The following is a 22,811-nucleotide window of genomic DNA, read 5'->3' on the forward strand; positions in this document are numbered from 1 at the left end:
ACACTGAGACCCAGTAGTATTATTCGTAAGCTCTCACGCAGAAATTTTCTCCTTTTGTTTGTCGGCCGCAGATTCTTGAGTTTTTTCGTCAACTTTCAGTGCTGCCACTATTTTTTTCGTGTCTGAAAAAATGGATTGAAAGTGTTCCTCAACTTTTTGTTTTCGATTTTCGAACGTTATAAGCAGCGTATCTATTATATAATCACACTGAGTGAATGAGTTAAAAATAGAATATCACATAGGCAAAAAATCCCAATTATAAATTCAAATTCAAATGTTTCAGTCGAACTTATTATATATTGTGCTGTATGCAGCATCTAATTTCCCTCCTCTAAATCCGCCAGTGTAATAGTTATAGTGGTACTTTTTTATTGGACCGTATCTACATATGAGTATTTTAAGGAGAACATCAAAAGAATAAAAAATTATAAGCTGCCACAGTAGCACCACTTATTAGACTGAGAATATACTTCTACTATCTCGCTTTTAAAAATGGGATTAGTAAAATTCGAAACTTTTAAAAAAGTAGAAAAAATCATAAAATATGTATGTAGATGTTATATATATTTCATTATTTTGGCATGCAAGACCCTTAAGAAGTTATAAACATTCTTAAGTCAGAAAAACCCAGTCTTTAGTGAATTTATAGATTAATATATAGATGAATATGGGTGAAGATCGAAGAAAATTGACGAAATGGCGGCTTCCAAAAAACTTATTTTTTTTGTGATATAATTATACAATTTAAGTAGGCTTAAAACATCGAAATTATTATAATACTGCAATCATTACCTGTATATCAAAGAAGCTTTTTTAAAAGTTTTAAGTCGATAGGTCACACCGTTTCAAAAAACATTCCTCACCTACTCCAGAAATACCATAGCCGATAACACTGGGTAAATTAAAAAATTCACGAAAATTATGAACGTATGTCCCAAATTATCTGTTAAATCCGCTTTAAATCCTCCTGTCTCAAATGTACATATGAATCATCGACATACAAGAATATGCAAAACAAAAAGTCGTTCTTGTGAAATTCACAAGGGGATATAACCTCTTAAAAAAATATGTGTCTGTTTGATATTTATATAATTTTTATGTCGAATTTTCAATTTTTCCTAAATGATACAGTTGTACGCACTATATATCGTCACCTGAAATGCAAAATAACGTATCATCAAAAAATTCGAAATTGAGTGTCTTATTGATTACACTTCACTACTTCAAATTACATACATAATATTATATACATATGTTCAACATTTTCTGGTTCTGCGGTCAGATATAAACCAGTTTTAAACAATATAAAAATTTTGTTTCACTCATGTTCCATTTTATTTCGTGTTTCATTCATACCACTGTAAATTTCAGAAATGTTGTTACGTTATTTTGCATTTCAGGTGACGATATGTAGAATAAATATTTAGAAAAATTCCCTTACATTTCCTTTATTGAATTGAAGGTATATTTCTGTGAAATTGACATACATATTTTCCGTATTATACAACCTACTCCCAATCAACTATTTACATAATAAAACAGACAAATATGAGTTGTCAAAATATTGCCAATGTCAACCGCTACCAAGGTGAGTAATTGCAATTAATTCGCATTGCTACCAAGGTGAGTAATTGCAATTAATTCGCATTATATATAATTTTAATAATATAATTACAATTTGCGTGCCACAACTTAAGCATTTACCGTTCACCGAAAGAGTTGACGCCAATTCGCTTTTAAGTCTCTCCCATGATATTAAATATAAGCCACAATCAGCTTTCCAACACAAGCCCTCGAGTGCATATACCCATACATATGTATTTCATACAATTCGAGTTGTTGCTGTGACAACGGTGTGAATTCACCTCAAGTGCTTTCACGACAGGTTGTGTGATAAATAATATAGATAGTAAACTTGGATGCAAGGGATCGAATACATATCGTCAACAAATATGCAAAATAAAGTAACATCACTTTTCATAAGTTATACAGGTGCTTTGGAGAAGTGTTCCCTCCATGATTTAAGTATGCTCTGGGCATCAGTGACTAGATCACCTTTGGGGGTTCTACAAGAGTATGCTCCGGTCTTGAAACCTTCTGTAAGCCGCGGCATTTTTTCGTAGAATTTTCGAGCATTACCCCTGTCGGCCAGCTTATCAAGCTCTTCGTACTCACGCATTTCGGCCTCTTTCTTCTTCTGTCTACAAATGCGTCTCGCTTCCCTCTTCAACTCTCGGCATCTATCCCATCCCGCACGTGTAGTGGTCGATCGTAACGTTGCGAGGTAGGCAGCCTGTTTTCTCTCCGCTGCGACGCGGCACTCCTCGTCGTACCAGCTGTTCTTTTGCACTTTCCGAAAACCAATGGTTTCGGTTGCAGCTGTACGTAAGGAGTTTGAAATGCCGTCCCACAGTTCCCTTATACCGAGTTGTTGACGAGTGCTCTCAGAGAGCAGGAGTGCAAGCCGAGTAGAAAATCGTTCGGCTGTCTGTTGTGATTGCAGCTTCTCGACGTCAAACCTACCTTGTGTTTGTTGGCGTGCGTTTTTTTGCTGCACAGAGGCGGGTGCGAATCTTAGCTGCAACAAAATAGTGGTCCGAGTCGATGTTAGGACCTCGGAGCGCACGCACATCTAAAACACTGGAGACGTGTATTCCGTCTATCACAACATGATCGATCTGGTTGGTAGTTTTTCGATCCGGAGACAGCCAGGTAGCTTGATGAATCTTCTTATGCTGGAATCTAGTACTACAGATAACCTTATTTCGGGCCCCGGCGAAGTCAATCAGCCTCAACCCATTTGGGGATGTTTCGTCGTGGAGGTTGAATTTACCGACCGTAGTGCCAAAGATACCTTCTTAGCCCACCCTGGCGTTAAAGTCGCCAAGCACGATTTTGACATCACTCATAAAAGGCATCTTTGGTCACATCGTCCTTCTCTTCCGTCGGGGCGTGGTCGCAAATCAGCGATATGTTGAAGAACCTCGCTTTGATGCGGATTGTGGCTAGACGATTATTATTATATATTATTATATAAGTGACTTGTGTATCTTAAATTTGTCAGATTCTAATATTCTTCTTATCAAAAATCATTTTAATTGTAAATAATTCCAGTAATTTACTTTATGCCTCCATTACATGCGAAATGATATGTAGGTATGTGTATTAGATTGGCTCAATTTTTTTCATTAGAATCGCGGGAAATGCCTTAAAAATCGCTGGCTCGAAATCGGTTTTAGACCCATAGAATCTTAGGCAAAGGTGTTCAGACTAATCCGCAGAACATTTCAGGCATACGCGATTTTCCATTTTTTGTACATATGTATGTATGTATGTTCGCATGACCGTGCTGTGACTGACGGATGCTTTGACAATCAGCCGGCTGCGTGCCACAAAAATCTCAAACAAAAAAGAGATAAAATAAAATCGCATGCTATAAATACTGTAATGGCGAGTGCCAACAAAGTGAACACTACCATTTCGAAAAGCAGACGGTGGTGCGGGCAGCAATGTGACAGAAGAAACTGCAAAAAAATTTACTACCCTCTTTTTACTTTAAAAAACGCTCGAACTTTGATTTCGTACCATTTGGGATGACATTTGGTGCAATGCGCTGGGCATTGGTTAGCTGGCTGGGCACAGACCAACCAAGAAGTGCGGCCGAAAAAAAAGTTGCCCAGCAAAAGAGACGACAGCTGTTGTTGTTGTGGCACATGCAAATGTAGCATGCAGCAAATTGGACTTCGTCAGCTTTGCGGTTGCTTCGGGCGCATGCTTTGTGTCTGCCAAAATGACCTCAGCCTCAGCTCAATTTCATCACGCTGCATGCTGACAATGTCACTTTTTTGCCTCTGTTTTTTGTAATTTTGGATAAATACACATTTTATTTCGGATGCTGCAAGCAACTGTTGCTGAAATTATATGCTCACAGCACAGCAGCCAACAGATGCAAAACGCGCCGCATGATGAGTGGAATTACAAGATATTTAAATGTAGCGAGCAAACCAAAAAAATCGTAATTGAAATTTTTTGAATTTTTTTTAGATAAAATACACTAACATTTAATTTAAGTAAATGCTATAATCCCTTGGCCAAGTGTTGTTAAATAAAACCCTAAAATTCTAAATCGATCGAGTATGATCTTTTGCCACATGATCGTTGCTTGTTCGTTGGTGGTCGGTTTTCCCATGTTTATATTAATCGTTGTTGCTGCTAATATGGCAAGTGTCTCAATTAAATGAAGTGTGAAGGAAAGGGGAAGATGCGTTAACAATTTGATCGAGAATGAAACTTGAAACAAACACACTTACAGAAAGAAATTTCTTAAGCCTTATATGAATTTTAAACAGCGAGCCAGTGCACAGACGCTTAACGTCTTCATTAGTGGTGACAGCAGGCTGAGCAAGTGCAAAGGCTTGGTGCCGCACAGTGAGCCGCTTTCACAAAATATTAGAACAAATTTAAATTTTGATGTTTTTGAATGAATTTTTCTTTCTACTTCAGGACTGCAAAATGAGTTCACATATTTTCAAGCATACGCTACCATATGGCAATAGTGATCAGATAGTATATCACATACCATATCGTGAAGTCTTTTTAAATGTATGCACAAACGCTAGTAGAAGTGAGTCGCACGATTGGTTCAAACCAACATCGGGTTAGGTTAGGTTAATCTGGTAGGCAAATAAACCATACCAGTTTGGTCCTTTGTGATACCGGATGGAGTTTAGTTGCTAGGTTCAAGAGAAGTAGTCATCGTTAAGGAAGCCTGTGCTGATGGGAATTTTAACAGACTCTGCGGCCTCACAATTGACACCTCTTCCAGTGTATCATACCGTGGGGACCCCAAATGCTTGCAGCGCAGTCTCGCCAATACGGGACAAGTGCATAAGAGATGCTCCATTGTTTCCTGGTGACCTGTTGTAGAAATTTCCTTCAGTCTTCTCGATCCGTCAGCCCCATCCTGCGGGCATGTGCCATTCATGTTCCTACAGTCTCTTCTATCGAATGATAATAGGAATTTTGTGTACTATTATCTACCATTTTGCACGTGACTTTTGCATCCAAGTAGCTCTTTCCATCGGATTTCGATTACGTTTTCGGATGATAGCCGTACAACATTCTTGCCAATCTCGTCCACTATTTCATTGCCCTCGATGCCTTTGTAGCCTGGCACTCAATATAAGTAAAGTTGTCTACTTCTGGCAACACCTTGCACTGCTGCTCTGTTTCCCAAGCCACTTCTGGCCGCTATACGTTACGTTACTGCCTTGATTGCTGCTTGACTGTCTAAGTAGGTCTTGACTCTGGATTTGGCCGCAGGTGCATAAGAGGCCAGCATCACGGCTTTCGTAATAGCAAAAACCTCATATTCAAATATACTACTATACTATTACCGGCAACTTTTTGTCTAATTCTGGACAGGGTCATGTAGTCGGTGTTTGCCCAACCGACCTATACCTGAAGGTTCTAAAAATATATTCTCCCACAGCCAGTAGTCGTCCCGCCGAAGTTGCTGCGCAGTTTTCAGCGGAGAAGTTTATAGGTGGCAGGTTTAGTACCAGTTCAAAAGTCCCCGCTGGGGTTGCTCTTAAAGCTCTCGTTATGCACAGCACAGCGGGCCTCTGAATCCTTTACATGGCTTCCGCTAGGTGGATTTCCGTACGCCGGTCTCCCATACTACTGTACTGTAGAACAGAATTGGTCTAACAATAGCTGTGTAGCACCAGTGCATGAGACAGGAAGAGAGCTCCCAAGTTGTGCCGAGCATCTGCCAACACGCACCTAAAGCATTGCTGGCTTCACTCACTCTTTCTTCTTCTTGTGCTTCCACAGTAGTTTGCTGTAAAAAACTACCCCAAGGTACTTGGTTCGGTCCATGCGACAGAGTTGTGTCCCATTAATGAAAAATAATATTATAACGGGAATTTTGTACTTTCTTGTGAACACAAACAGAACCAGTTTCTCGTGGTTGAACCCCAGACTCGTTTCCAATTCTCAGTTCTAGATTGTATTGAGAGTGGTGGTCATAATACTGCTAATGGTCTATAGACACCTACCTGTTATTAAGATTGCAATGTCGTCCGCATATGCCATTATCTTAGGGGCTTTGCCTTCCAAGTTCCTTAGCAGTTTATTTACCACTAACGTCCACTAACGGAAATAACACTCCACCTTGGGAAGTTCTTCCTTGGTCATTTTAGCGTCGTTCTCTTCTTCTCTTATCCGTCAAGAAGTCAAAACGCTTCTAATTCAGCGTTGTAAAGCAGGATCAACACTTATTGACTGTATACTATTCAGAATAGATTTCGTAAAGACGTTGTTGAACGCTCCAGAAATGTCCAAGAATGCTCCAAGACTTTCTCTAGCGTTTTCAGCAGGAAGGAAGCTAAGCTTATAGGCCTAAGCACTTTAGATTAGGTTGGATTGTTTCTACCTGCCTTCGGTATGAAAACTACCCTAGCCTCTCTCTATGAGTGTGGCGCATAGCCCATATCGAGTTAGGTCTAAAAATATTTCTATTTCAAAATCCGTCGATCCCCTATCGACAATATAAATCTTCTCATATGAAAATGCTTCTTCGCAAGATCCATCAACCTTACAAGGGTACATTGAATATACCTTAATATAATATTCGAGTTGTTGGAACAAACACACTTTAAGTAAAAGAAGAGCCTTAACTGGTGCTATATAGCAGTCAGCCATATTGTAATAGACAAACTTTTTAGAAAGAGTGCTAACATCTTTGGAACAATTTTCTTTATTTTAAATTAAATTTCTTTGAAGTTGAAACACGAGTTCTTACCACAGTAGTCAACGAAGCAGTCGCTGCAAATGTACCATAAAGTCGCCTAGCGAGTCACATTAACCATCATTCGTCGCGCTCATCAAGAATCCAAGAGACCAAAAACAACAACGAAAAGCGAAGGATATTAGAAACAAGGAATTAAGAAATGCATAATATAATGGAAGCTTAACTAAAAATTTAAATCCACTGAATCCACTAGCGTAGCAGCTCAAAAGACACAGAGGCAGAACCTGAAAAGAGTCGCCAAAAGAACACCAACGCGCATTATGACGTAGTGTTGCGTGCAACCACCAACACAAGCACACCAAAAACCAACAAGTTCTCGTAATTCACTGCAACAAAGCATATGGTGCGGCGTATAGCAGTTCTTTTCTTTGTTTTTTATGAATTTCTTGTTGTTTTTGTTTGGTTCTATAAACAGAGAACACAGGAGAGCGCGTCAAATGCATTTGGTGGTGAAAAAGTAAAACCAGTTTCAGTAAACCAAAAAATTATCACACAATCGCTGTTTAAATTGACTTGTGGGCGCTCTCTTTCATACAATTTGCGCTCTTAACTCCAGCGCTTGGCGCTCTTTAGAAATTGGCGTTGTGCTCTTTTGTTAATTCATACCTTGAAAAATCTTAAAAAATCCAAACAAATTTCATTGACGCAATATATGAGCATATGTGCTTGAGTTTTCGATTGTGAGCCTCGTCTATGACACGGTAGCATGGCTTTGGAGCTCAGTCAGTGACTCGCTTGCATGTCATTGTATTATGTTTGTTTCTGTTTTCTTTTGATGCCAAGCATTTGCATGCACTCTCGCATTGTTGTGGCTTATTTTGTATTGACGCTGAGCTGTCGTTGGCTTGAAGGCGACTCACGTGAGCGCGTGTGTGGTGTATTTTTTCATATATTTACCATATTTGGGTGAATTTCCAACTGCCAACATACGACATTAGCCTGTTTGCATGGCCTCTGGCGCCCCATCGGTGGGCTGTATTGCCACCACACCGCAGCTACGTCGCAGCCATACACTCATGCATGTGGGTTTATTTCATGGTGGTGTGTGTGTTGGTGGTGTCTTGTTTGCTCGTGCGCTCGTTGTTTTCGTTTGTTGGGTGGATTAATATTGTTCGTATGCTATGCTAGCGGCTGTTGTTGTGGCTGCTTCGATTGCCTTCTGCCTGTACGGCACTGTTGTAGTGTTGCTGCTGCTGCTGCTCATATATGCTTTGGCTCCAGTTCCATCGTTTGGGTTGTTGTGCTCACACGTCTGGAGTGAGCGCTCATTACGTGTTTGACTCTGCTGGTGTACGTTTCGTTTTTACACATTCAGGCGCGCGTCAACAGCGGTTCGACTCGCTTCGTTCATTCGTCAGTTAATTAACCAATGCATATGAAAATTCAGTGCGGCTTCGCATTTTCTACGCGTTTATTTGTGTGAAACTTAATTAAAAGTTGATAAAAGTATTTTAGCTGTACTTTTTCAAGAAAATGTTGCATGTGAAATGCGAAATCGAATTTATGTTTTAAGAAAAACATATGAAAAATGATATTTGAAGCGCCTGCTTATAGTGTTGAAGGCTTAGTAGACCAATATTTAGAATTCGGTGTCCCAACAATGAAAGTGGAAAACTTAATTTCAGTGGCAGATTGGAATGTTTGATGGAATTTTAAAACAAATAATCAAAAAATTAGCAACATTACAACAAATACTTAACATGAATAATGTGCATTTTCTATGCTGATTCATCAATAAATTCGTTGAGAACTGCAGTAAACAGCTGACAAAATAGTCGTTTTAGTGAAAAAATCAAACCGTTTGAAAACTATCTTTACAACTGTGGCATTGAGCAGTGTTCAAAAACCACTCAAAGCGCAAAAAAAAGTGCTTTTGTCTTTAAAAATACAAACAAAATAATAAGAAAAATTGTCAACAAGTCTGGATGTATTCATATACTTCGTGACATGAAATTGAAAAAAAAAGTTGAAAATATTTTTATAAAAAAATAATGAAAATATTTTAATTAAAAAAAAATAAAAGTAAGTTTGTGAAAAAATTTAAAAACCGCTAAAAGTTAGTGTCGTTACAACTACAAAAACAACAATATAAAATTATTTTTAAATGTTTAACTAAAAGTGTTAGTCAAATAGGGCGTCTACACTAAAATAAATTAAATTTTAATAACAAAAGTGTATACAAAATTGAGTGTTTACTAAAGGTGCAGTGAGAATAAATTTGCTAACAGTTATCAGCAAAACGCTTAGCGCTTTCATTGCTTTTGCAACGCCCAACAACTAAATACAAGTTACAAATATTGTGTCAAGTGAAAATTTTTATAAAGGATATTTTGCACGATGGAGTACGCAGCACACACATAAAAATCGATATGTTTTCTGCCTACGGATAGCCTAGCATTAAGTGTCAGTAAGTAAAAGTTATATGAGAAAAAATTAACAAAAAAGAAAAATTTTGAAACTAGTTACAAAAAAAATAGGTGAAAATATGAAGACACCCTTTAAAAATCAAAATAGTTGTGGCACCAAAAATATAAATTTATTGAAGGAAACAAACAACTACACAAACACTACAAACTCTGCAACACTAAAAAGTTTTAAGTGGGCGCCGGCCCTCGTCCAATATATCAGTGCATGCGATTTAGGGTGCCTAAAACAGCGTTTTAGAGCCGAGCATATATTCCGTGGCAAGCACTTACGCGACTTGCAACATGAGTACATACTTCAAAAAACTACATGTCATAAGTATGCAATAAGAGCCGCTGAAAGAGGCGAGTGCAACACAACAACACAATAACATGTGCACATACCCACACACAGCAACAAGCACTTGTAATTAAATACGAGCATATGCGCACATCCAGGTCCACAATGTTGCTGATAAATACGCCGGGTCAGCATGCATATCTGACCTGCATTAAGCCGAATGCGAGCAATGTGGCAACAACAAACACAAATGCCATATATGCACTTACATATGTATGCATACAAAAGTACATGCTGTTGTATGTCAGCATAACAGATGAATGTAATATTTTACAACAACAACAGCAATAATAATTCGAAAGTAATCGAATTTTCTCATGCTGCGTTTAATAAGAAAACGCCACAATTTTTTGTTTGCGCGCAAGTTGTGTCCGAACATAAATACAAAGAAACAAAGAAATTCGAACTGGAAATTAATTGCAAAAAATTAAAAATCAATGCTTTGTAAGTGACAGCAAAAACATGCCTTCATACACACAGTCATTAAAATGTCTGCAACATTTTGCCCAGCTGCTGTCGGACAAGCAGACAAAGAGCTGCCAACGCTTGTGGCAGCAAACGGCTTCTTGCCACATTCATAACTGGCTGTTTGAAAAACACTTTTGGGCCAAAAATTGCATGCCACAAATTGGTCCTTACCGTTGTCAATTTACAAAATACACTAAACACTTGGCTCTGCGTTTTCCGCTACTCCTTGCAAGCTTGATTCTTTCTTTTCTTTTGCGATTTGGCTGACACGGCAACATATGCCGGCCCTTCTAGCCAAAATAAAAATAAAAAAGCACAGTTGTATGCAATTATGTTGGCATGTTGTTGTTGTCGCCTCTGCTGTCAATGACTATCATTTAAGCCTTTACCGCCTATTCCATTCCCCATTATTGTTTTCTATGCCTTTTTTGGTGAGTTTATTTGAGTCGACAGTATTGCGTCCTTTCATCGATTTTTGCTCGCTTTTTTGGTTTTGCATTTTTGCACGTCTACGTACATTTATCGTTCATCTTTTAACCACATTTTCGCACTTTTTCATTCCAACATTGCTGCTATTGACAGCAATCAGCAGCAGCCAAAATGTGTCGCATTGCTTGTTGTAATTATTATTTTTTGTTTTTTTATTGCTTCTTCTATATTTATTATGTTTTTTTTTGTGTTCACAGTATTTTGGTCAGCAAGTAGTGCCTTCTTAACTTGTGCTTCGAACTTTCAATATTTGCGTGCTTTCAACATGCATCACATACCTTTGTTTCGCCACATCTAGTTTATTAAAGATTGAGTAAAAGTTTCAAAATAATGGGTTCAATATATTTTTGATTTATTTTTAATAATGTAATTCAATAATTATCAAGTTCTTGTATGGAAAACTTTTTTATTTGACAAGATATCTTCATGAAATTATTTATCGGTTATTTTCCAAATCTCCGGTCAAATTGTTTAAATTGGCCTACCATAGTAAATGGCTACCATACAAACTGACCAATCAAAGTCAAGTCCTTGCTTAGAAAACTTCTTTATTTTAAAAGATATCTTAATGAAATTTTACGTACAAATTGTTCAGATCGGACCATTATATTATATATGTAGCTGTCAGACAAATTGATCAATAAAAATCAAATTCTTATATGGAAAACTTTTTTATTTGACAAAATATTTAAAAAAATGCAAAGATTAATGTCCACGGCAATGCTATAATCCCCGAGCAAATTGTTCCGATCGGACTACTATAGCATATATGTATGTAGATGTCATACAAACTAACCGGTGAAACTAATATCGGTTATTAATTCTTTTTCTTTGTTGTTTTTATTAAGCAAAAAACCTTTTTTTTTGTCACACAATTTCCAAACATATTTTTCGAAAAATTACTTTTTTAAAAAGTAAACACTTTAGATTCTTAAACATTTCTTTAGAAAAGTTTGAGTGTATCTGTTTTTGTTGCTATATAATCATATCTTCGACATTTATAATACTGATGCTAATATATTTATAACTCAAAACAGTTATATTCTACAACTTGGAATCATAATTCATAATTTATTTTGTACACGTCGAAAGCTCTATCCATAATGCCATATAATGTCATATATAGTATCTTCATTTTGAAACTCTGTTAGATCGTAATATGTAATATGTTGAAAATGTTAAGGAAAGTTGAAGACCTTTAAACCTAGAAAAACGTAATGCAAACTTCAACTTTAATCTCACAGTCTAATGTAATAGAAACAAGAAAAAATGTTAACTTTGCCTGAATCAAAGCTATTACTCACTTCACAGGAGCAAATCTTATAGCAGAACGAGGCATGAAAATATCTTCACTTTGGTTTTGATAGGTTAGTTTGTATTACAGCTACATATACTATATGTTATAATAATCTGATCTGAAAAATTGTTTTAGAGATTGTGCCGTTGCCTTAAGCAATTGTTCCAGCCAAATTTCGTAAAGATAGCTCGCTAAATGAAAAATCCTTCGTTACAGACTTGATTGCCATCGCTCAGTTTGTCTGGCAGCTATATGCTATAACGATTCGATATGGGAAATTTCAAAAAATAACCAGATTTTTGGTTTAAAAAATGACGTGTGAAAATTTTCAGATCGGTATTTCAAAAACTGGAGTAGTTCGCGGATCGACTCAGCTCGTCACGCTGATCATTGACATATGTATGTACCATATATCGTAACCAAAAATACATATAAAGAAAAATGTTTAACAAATCTAAAAAATTAATTGTGTCGAATATTAGCTTTTGAAGACATAGTTATTATACCATAGATGAAAGTCGATCAAGTTCTGTGTTCCCACCTCGGATGGAGCATATAGTATATGGTCTTTGTCATAGTTGTGCTGAGTTAAACTGAACTTTCCAACTTTTGACATCACTTTGTACCAACAGGCTCAGTTAGATGTCTAAAAATTCAAGAAAAAGATCAATACAAATAATTAAAAATGAAAGACTAATATTATTTTTTGTAAGGTGAATATTAAAATACGCGAAAAGGACTAAAAATGATAATATATAAATTCATAAGTATATATAAATAATAAAAATTTACATTTTGGTCCACATACGATTTTCCAGCAGTCATTAAATACATTAAATATAATTTTTTTTTAATAATCTGTACCTCTCCCGATTATGCTCTATATACCTCACTGCCATACACTTTCTAAAAAGCATGCAGCGTAGTGTGAATCGCTTAAAACAGCCGTAGTGCTTACTTTTAATGTGCAGTTATAAAATTTTATATCCAGAAAAATATCAGAAATCTATAAAAAATTTACACTTCATACTGCATGAGCTACTGTTGCAACATACTTACCACATGTTATTATCTGAACACAAAATTTCATATATATGTATATGATCTTAGTAATTGTAGTTATAGATTTATGTATATACATATGTCTCAAGAACTCATTGGCTTAAGAACTGATGGTCACATGCCAACAATTGAACACCGGACAATTATTATTGAATCCCCTGCAAATGTTAATCTTTGCTAAATTGGCACAAGTCGCTGGCATAATTAATTTTTATCTTGCTGGCAAACAAAAGAAACGCAGACACACAGCGGCTGGCTGGCTGTCTAGTTGTCAGGCGCGCAAATAGTCTGTAAGTCAGACAAAATCGGCCAAATGCCAGCGGCAATTAATTGATATGCGTGGCAATGGGCTGTGAGTGAAATGGGCCAACTGCCACAATAAATTCAAATGAATTGGAATGATGCTACAAAAATACCAAATTGGCATTGTGAATTAACGGCAGTATAGTTTTCAGAATATTTTTCATCTTAATAATTTCTTTCTTTCATTGTTTTTTGTTGTGTTGTGTGGCCTTTGATGCTGCTTAAACGGAGGGGTGGATGCGTGTGTGCGTTCTGTTTCCAAATATAAAGAAAAAATTTAAATAAAAATGGATTGGGGCGCTTACACAGATATATAAATAAATGCTAATGCCTTTAACGCAAACGCTGTGCCATTTGTGTTCTATTGCTGTAATGATGTTGTTGTTGTTGCGCCTGTTAATGATTTTGACTTTCAACGCGAGCGTGCGTTGCATTAAAAAGTCAAATTTCATGACTTCTATATGGTATTTGTATGTACATATCACATCAATTAACTGTATTGTTATATGTACATATGTCCATATCTGTTGCTTTAGTTGTATTTGTTGCTGTCAATGCTGACAGTTGTTCAAACACTTCGAGTATCATCAATAACAAATAATATATGTATATTACTTTATTATATACGATTTTTATTCAAGATAAGCACACACACTAACATTTTAACGCATTTGTGCCACAATATCAACAGCATTGCCGGTTAAAACTGAGCTTTACCTTGCGCTCGTATGAAAATTGAAATATTCTTCATCCTCATTATTGATATTTTTACGAACGTGTAATAAGCACTTAACCAGTTACTCACACAAACGGTTATCCTTCGCCTTCTCACTCCTTTATGCCTACCTACCACCACATTCACATGCCATCAGCTGTCATAATCAGTTGTGATCTGCTCATTTCCACTTTTGATTGCTTTGTTTACGCTCACTAAAATTAATGCAGAAAATGTTCATGACTGCGCAAATGCACACACATACACCCGCACACTTTGACATGTTGCATACATATGCATAAAGCGCGGTTTACACATACACGCGTCCGTATGGGGCATGCCTCTTTTCATAGCCTGTCATTCGGCGCTGTTTTTGTCACATTTTATAATCCTCTAGCAGAAACTCTCGCCAAGTTACTGCTCTTCAGCTGTGCATATATGTTTTTACACTGCATGTACTTAACTTTTCACATATCTATACACACACGTATATATGTACGTATGTTTCCATTTGCACTGTATATGTATGTATAAGTACTTGATATGCTGTGTCGCCAATGCGGTTGGCCTGTTGACAGCGGTAGCATTTTGGTGCTGGTTTTGCAAAATGTCATTTTATGGCATTTCAGCACTTGCTTTCCAACAGCTACAACAACAATAACTTTTGTTAACTACCTCAAAGCTGGCCTTCGTGTATCGTTTGCCACTTTTAATGCGCACAACATTAGCACAAAATTACTTGGGATGAAATGGAGAAATTTACAGCGTCCTTTATGAATCAATATTGAGGGTGTGTGGGTGTGTGCTATTTGTTAATTCTAAAATAGGTAAAAAAATGTTGGTAAAATAAAGTTTGCATACTTAAATATTGCTTTTTTGCTTAGTTTGGGTTAGTTTAATCTGGTAGAACAAAAAGCCACGCATAGACCAGTTTTGGGTCCTTTGCGATACCAGATGAAGTTGAATTGCTAGGTCCAAGAGCAGTAGTCATCATTTATTAGGTTGCCTGCGCTTGACGCGAATTTTCACAGACACTGTGGCCTCACTTTCGATACCTACTCCAATGTATCATACCGTGGGGACCCGATAACACAGTTTACTAAATAATATGTTTAATAATAAAAAACAATATTTCTCTAATATGTTTTAAATTTTCTAAATGCTTAGGAGTAAAATCTTCTATATAACTTTTAGTTGAGTAGACTTTGATAGTGTTTTCAAAAATATTTTGTTGAAATATATAAAAAAAAACTTGCATAATTGGAGAGTTTTTATGCCAGTATTAGGAAGCAAAATTCATCTGTTGAAAAAATTTATATAAAAGTAAAAAAAATTAATTTTAAAATCCTTTCAAAAAATTATAAAATTCAAAAAGAGTATTAACTCTCAAAATAAATCCACAAATTTTTGTTATAAAAAATTAAAACACGAATAAAAATTAACTTCGGCACCACAAAGCTTTAAATCTTCTCACAATTAATTTCTCAGAAATTTCTATACAAGAACGTAAGTTTGACCGGTCGGTTTGTATGGTAGCTATGTATGTGCTATAGTGACTCGATCTGAAAAATTTCGTCGGTGATGGCATCGTTGCCTTGGAAAATAATCCATGCCAAATTTCTTGACGATATCTCGTCAATTAAAAAGTTTTCCATACAAAGACATGTATTTTCATTTTCATTCAGCTTGTATGGCAGCTACATATATGCTATAAAGGTCCAGTATAGGCAGATTCGACAAATTAGTAACTTCTTAGGGAGAAATGCATGTATGCAAAATTTTATTTATATACAGACAACCCCAGCTCGTAAAAATCTCCAGTCATGATCAAATTCAAAATATTGTATCGAAATTTTACTTCCGACAACATGTCCGTTACATTGCGGCGGAACACTTTATGAATGCAAGTGCATACTCATAAATATTTACACACACATACCCGCATATGTGCTTGTGTGTTCATACGCCGGTCGTTGAAGCGCAAAATTTGCTATGGAAGCTGACAACTCGCCTCAAGACCGGATATAATATGCTGCCTGGCATCAGTGTTTATCTTGACTTTCTTAAGGCTGCTCAGCAATTGACGGTGCAAGTGGTGGTCTTTTGCAGATTGCTGTTGACACTCCGTCTTGTACATTTGTGTCGTTGCCCAACGCTAGCCCAAAGATATTTAGCCACAAAGCATCTTCCGCGGTGACTCTCTCACACCACCACTCGGCTTCGGCCGTATAGCTGACGATGTTCAACAGACCTGAAGGGTTGGTCGCTGCGCTAAGACTCGCTTTGTGGGGTAACTGTGAGTTTGCCTTCATCATTGGCGCGTGCAATTGTGTTATGTTAGCAACAATAACACTAATACTAACTAACTACGATTATATAAGCGGTTGCTGGGTCCCATGCTGCAGTGTCTTTGTAAAAAGCTCAGCGTCGCCTTGTCTCCTTGTCGCCCAGACATCTTTTGACAAATCTGGCGACAAGCGTGGCATGAACAGCCGAAGAAAGTCGTCAGCACCACCACAATCATGTATCCGTTCGAGTAATAACATAAAAAGGATATTGTAGAACATTTTCATAAGCAAGTGGCTGTGGCTGTCATGTTGCTTCGTCGCGTTGGAGGGTGCGAAATGGTTGCCAGTTATTTTGTCCGGAAGATGCATGCATATATTGTTTATAGTGAGTAGTGTATATATGTATATGTATATAAGAATGTGTGTGTAAAATTAATAGTAATGCTTGTGCACATATCCGTCTGTGCTAGTTGATTGCCAAATCGTTTTATTTCATAAAAAAATTTTAAAATTGTGTAAAATATTGAATTTTTTCGTTAGGGTTGTTCCATTTTGACGGCATTGGCGAACTCATTTTGAGGGATTAAGATTAAGGGACTAAGATTAAGTTTATAACTTTTAGCTTTTGTTGGCTGAAAGTACACTTTGGGGTTCTATAAATATTGTAGTGAAAAAAAATCTCATGTTTAATCCCTTGTACTGCCGTAATACATGAGTAAGTCCGCTTTAGCAGGTAAATTGGTAAATGCATTTTTGTTAAAACTCCAGCCTTCAAGTTGAAAATTTTAACCGTTTGCATTATCTAGTAAAATATATAAAGCCTGATAAAGACAAATTCAAGCCTTTTTCCTTGAATCAAAGAAAGTTTGCAAAGATAGGCAGTTTTTAAGACCCCAGACAGGCCTATCTTCTTAAGGGGTTACATGTTTTTAGGGGTTTCAAAACCTTGATTTTTCTTATGACTACATTAAATTCTAAAAAACATCTAGAATGTTGTCCTAAATTTTCAAGTAGATCCAATTAACAGTTTCGGAGACACAGCCTTGAGAACTTGGGCGCTCGAGGTTAGCTAGGCTAAGTGAGTACCGACCTTTATGAAATTTTACACAAGTCTTACAGATATATTTCTTGGTCGAAGAAATTTTTTTTGTTTACAACTATTTGAAAAAAACATGTCTAAAAAATTTTCACTGAAATTTTAATTTTTTTGTAAAAATGTCTGCCAAAAATTCAATTTTCAGTTTTTTTTTGTTCCTTCGTCCAAGTTATAAGTTAAGGTTTCAACTAAAACACGTAGTTTTTCAATTTAGATGCTCTTGTATGGAGTTATCCTGACAGCGCGTGTGCATCTTTTTACTGAGAGATCACCGGAAATGGCGTCGCAATGGCGGAGTTTAAAATATTTTTTTTTCCAAAAATTTCAAAATTTCTTTGTTTATAGTGTATGTTTGTAACAATAGAAAATTAGAATAAAATATTTTATTTTTTATTTGAGAAAAAAAAGTTTGAAAAAAGGTTGTTTTTACCCGAGGAAACCCATGTTACCCCTTAAATAATAATAATAATACCCAACGATTACCCTCCTCCCGCCCAACCGACGCGAGGGGCGCAATCCGCGAACGGGCGGAATTAGCCGAGTCACAAAAGGCAGGAGAGTTTTAAGAGTTGCGATCTTAAGCTGCTCAGCTACAGAAACAAAAATGTCAACAGCTGAAATTAAGAAATAGATTAAAGTTTATAATTTTTAAATGTTACTTGTTAAGAGTAGATAAAATAATTTTTTTAATGGTAAAGAGTGAGTCTGTTAGATCAAATGTGCTGGAATGAAAATTGAAATCATGAGATATACGGCGGAATGGTCCGTTTAACTCAAAATTTGTTCTAGAAAATTTTAAAAGTAAGGGTCTAAACTGCCTGGTAGGGGGAGCGGGAACGTTAAAATTAATATCAGATAAGAGAGATGTGCTACAGACTGACCCATTCATGGGAAGATTTAAACTGGAATCCCAATGCAAATGATTTAAGGCAAAAAGTAAAAATTGTGATTTAAGGCAGCAAAAATTGAACGGACTCTAACTTATCCGAATGGACTTGGTAACTAGGGTTCCAAACCACAGAAGCATACTCCAATATAGGCCTCACCAGAGATGTAAAAAGAATTTTTGTGGTAAGCGGATCTCTAAATTCTTTAGACCAACGTTTAACAAAACTAAGAGCGCCTTTAGCTTTAAAACCCGTGGAAGATACGTGAAGATTAAAGTTGAGTTTGGGGTCCATAGTTACTCCCAGATCAACAAAACTGCATACTTCCTCCAACCTAAAGTTTTGTATTGCGTATGAGGTAGGGTCTACAGCTCTACGTGAAAAGCACATCGTTTTACATTTTTTAAGGTTCAATGGCATGTCATTTCTATCACACCAAGAAACCATGTTGTTTAAGTCTGTTTGCAACTGACATCTTTCACTGTTTGAAGTATATGTTTTAAAAAGTTTTACATCGTCAGCATATAATAAAACTTTTGAAAACTTAACAACAGGTGATATGTCGTTAATAAATAACAAGAACATAATTGGACCAAGATGGCTACCTTGAGGAACGCCTGAAGGAACATTGATTATGTCAGAAAAAGTATCTTTAAATATGACTTGTTGAATTCTATTACTAAGATAAGAAGCAACCCATTTTAGAAATTTTGGTTGAAAACCAAGAAGATCAAGTTTATTTGGAAGAATTGAATGGTTTACTTTATCAAAAGCTTTACTAAAATCTGTATATATAACATCAGTATTCTTATTCTCCCTAAAGCCCGTTGATACATGTGATACAAATTCAAGCAAATTAGTTATGGTAGATTTCCCTTTACGAAAACCGTGCTAAAAATAAGAAATTAGTGGAGAGATCCGGAAGGTAATGTCGTCTGTTATAATTGCTTCAAAAAGTTTAGGTATTGCAGACTACTTTGCTATTCCCCTATAGTTTTCAATAGATGACCTAAATCCACTCTTATGCAAAGAAATTATAAATGACTTTTTCCATATGGATGGAAATAAGCCTTGCATAAGAGATGAGTTAAATAGTTTTGTTAGGGGTTGGTATATATGTATATTTGGCACATTTCTTAAGAAAGCATGAGGGAATCATATCTGGGCCGTAATTGTATGGTTGTTCTAACATATTTAACTGATTTAAGACGTCTGCTTCGGAAATGGTAGGTGCATTAATGAGTTAAGTTAAGTTGTTGTATATGTTTTTTTATTTAATTCTATTGAAGACCTAAAAAATATTTATAATATGGCAAATATTTCATAGAAAGAACATAAGTGTGGGTTGAATTTTTTCATAAATGAAATGTAATGATTTTAGTACATTTTTCGAATTTCATTAGTGAAAAAATTTGAAAAAAGACTTAAATGACCAAATTTGTTTATAACATATTTTGGCGTATTTTTTACATTTTATTTTAAATGATTTATATTTACAAATTTTTACCTATTTATGATTATTTGGTTACATTATGTGAACATTTATTCTCTTTTATTATTGCAATCCTTATTAATTCTAAGAAAATGGAATTTTATTATTTTCGATTGTTAAAGCTTTCTTTATTTCGAATATTTGAGCTGATGGCTTATGGTCTTAAGCTGCAAAATTCCTTGAAATAGATATCAAATATTATGCAGTATTGTCTCTTACGTAAAAATTATAAAATTTAGTTATTTCTGTTATCCTTTGCTTCAGCGTTGCACTGTCCTTGCAGCTTACCGGCAAGTGCTGCATTTGCCCAAGCAACTGCTTACTAATCCGCTTTGTAGTTTGTTATATCACTTTGCTTATTTAATTTCCACTGTATTTGTTTTGAAGACAGACATTGCAACATACATATTTACTCAATCAACTTTATTTTTAATTTACCTAAAATCGTTTTAATATTACAAATTGAACACAGCTGACAACCGAATGCGCCACTTCCGGCATTCAGGCACGCTCACCCTCACCCCCGCCAACCATAATCTAATTCCTAAAACATTTACCAACACTCCATAGCATTACATATTTATAAGGCTGTGTGTACAGCAACAACGCAACACCACCCTCCATATCACGAGGTAATGCCAGTTGGCTTTAAAGGAATATGTGCAACCCTCATCACAGCGCCGGCTAAGCTTTGTAACATTTTGAACACTTCTGCTAAAATCCCACACTCTTTTTCCATTTTGCTTGTTCGGTATGCTGAATTATTTTCGTATTTTTCGTTTATCCATTTCCTCGGCGACCACTTGAGCAATGTCCTTGCAGCCCCTTTTCGTTGGCGCAACTGTGTATGTACCTACATTTTGTGCGTTTATCCAGCCATCTTTGTGTTGTGCTTTGTTTTATTTTCCACCACCCCCTCCTGCCCCATGCACGCAGAGTTACCCTCACCCATGCGCAGGCATTTGCCCTTTTGTCCGTGCACTTGTGTTTTATATCCACAAAATGAGTCATGCAAAGTATCGAAACAATGTTGCCGACGCTAAGCTTTGCACTTGCAACACACAGATACATATATATTTACATACATTTATTATATGTATGTATGCATACAGAACTTAGACCCTCTTACCGTTATGCATGCTTGTCATTCGTTCTGTTGTTGTTGGTGCTGTTGTTGTCGGCATTTTTGTTTATTCTCTTTTAGCTTATTTGTTTTGTTATTTCGTGTCATTCGAAAGCTTAGCGTGTAAACACCCAGCGCAAGGCGTTTTTTCTTCACCTTCACCAGCTGCTAACTCCCCAAGCAACTTGTGAGGGTTGTGTTAGCGTTTGGCGGACTTCTTAGCCGCTCTGCGCTATTCGTGCACCATTTTGTGGCAAGTTAGTTGGCGAGGAAGTAATTTCACATTTTTTACTACTTTTCCATGCACTTTCGTTGGCGTTTGCTACGTGTTTCTTTATTCAATAAAATACGAAATCAATAAAGTAAGGCAACACTGTTGTATATTTTAATTTGTAAATAACATCAACTTGCGTATATTTCACTTTATGTGAGCCAGTAAGTAGTAAGAAAGCGTATAAATCATTAGAAAGCGTCGCTTACTTTGTATTGTTTTAAATAAATTAATAAATGTATTGTTGTGTGTGAAGTTGGTGGTTAAGCTTGAAACTACCTGTATCCCTGATGTATAAACCCTGTATAGCAATTAATTCATAAAATTTAATAGAAGCAGTATACTTATTTAGGTAAATAGTAACTGTGCTAGTCTTCTTCTTCGTTTTGCATAATTACTCAAAGTAAAAACGCGAGCGCTTGAAGTGTGCTTGAGAGCTAAGTTAGTTTCGAAAGTTTGCGAAACAAAATATCAGAAAGGTTATTTTATAAAATAAATTAAAAATAAGCCCATAAAGTTAGTAGCCCTTCTTCGTTTCGTTATTTCTCTGCTCGCTATCTCTACTCGCTGCTCTTTTGTAGAAAAATGTACATGTAAAAGCAATAACTAACTTAGCGAGTTGAATTCTATATAAGATCTCTATAAGCCAAGTACTTTTTTATTACTTGAGGTGGCATCAACAGTTTCTAGCAAAGAAAACAGCGCTACAAAATTGCTTAAATACCTATTAGGGGACATATACAATGCAACCTGTAAGTGCTGTTTGAATAAATGCTATAGTTCGATTCGCTACTCTTTAGGGATTGGCTGTAAAACCGCTGGTATAGTGCGTTAGATACTCTACTCTCTAGCGTTTGGTGAAGCGAAGGGTTATCCAAGAGGTGCTTCTATAATGAGGAAGCTTTTTGTAAATATTTATCGGTCCTTTATAGGCTCTTTTTGAGTGCAGTGATCTTGCATATGTCGATTGGTTTCCTCTCTTATATGTTAATTTTTAATTAATCCTCAAAACAAATGTTTATGAGTATTAAATACATTTCTAATAATTAATTTTCTCTTTCTCTCTTTACAGTACTTCCTCCGTTCATACCATTATGCGGCGGTGAAGTAAAATTGATTTTAACAAGGTGAGTTCAGAGAGTGGATTTTACTACATCTTTTCTCCTTAAAATTAAAATTATTTTTTATAAATTTGAAAAATAGTTTATTTAAAAACTCTGGAAAGGTTTGACACTCAACATTTTCAATACCAATTCATTTACATATCTCAGTTTCATTTTGAAATATTTTTGCCATGGAATTCTTAAAATTTATTATTTCAAGTAAAAAAATATATATAAAAGTAGTAAGACTTTTTAATTTAATTTTCGCGCTTAAACACATTCGTTAAAATATTTTCGGTGCCGAGCCGTTCAGAATCTTGGAAAAGGACAGCGGTGATAATTGTTTGTCACGAGCACGTGTTTTTAATTGATATAAATTGGTCGAGAACGCGTTGACCGCGAACCACGTCTAGGACGGCCACAACACCGTCAATATAATAAAGTAGTTGGTGTTTGAGAATCGATAATTAACAGTCAGAGACCTTACTGGCTTCGTCTAAATATCGGAAGAATTTGTGAAAACCATTTTGAATGATTTTTTGGACCTAAAAAAAGTGAAAGCACGATTGGTACCTTTTACTGGCGATGAGTCGAGGATCTATGCTTACGACCCGAAAAGAGATGATCGATAGGCCGAATA

This window comes from Bactrocera tryoni, chromosome 4 (genome assembly GCF_016617805.1).
Source record: "Bactrocera tryoni isolate S06 chromosome 4, CSIRO_BtryS06_freeze2, whole genome shotgun sequence".
In the NCBI taxonomy this organism is placed as follows: domain Eukaryota; kingdom Metazoa; phylum Arthropoda; class Insecta; order Diptera; family Tephritidae; genus Bactrocera; species Bactrocera tryoni.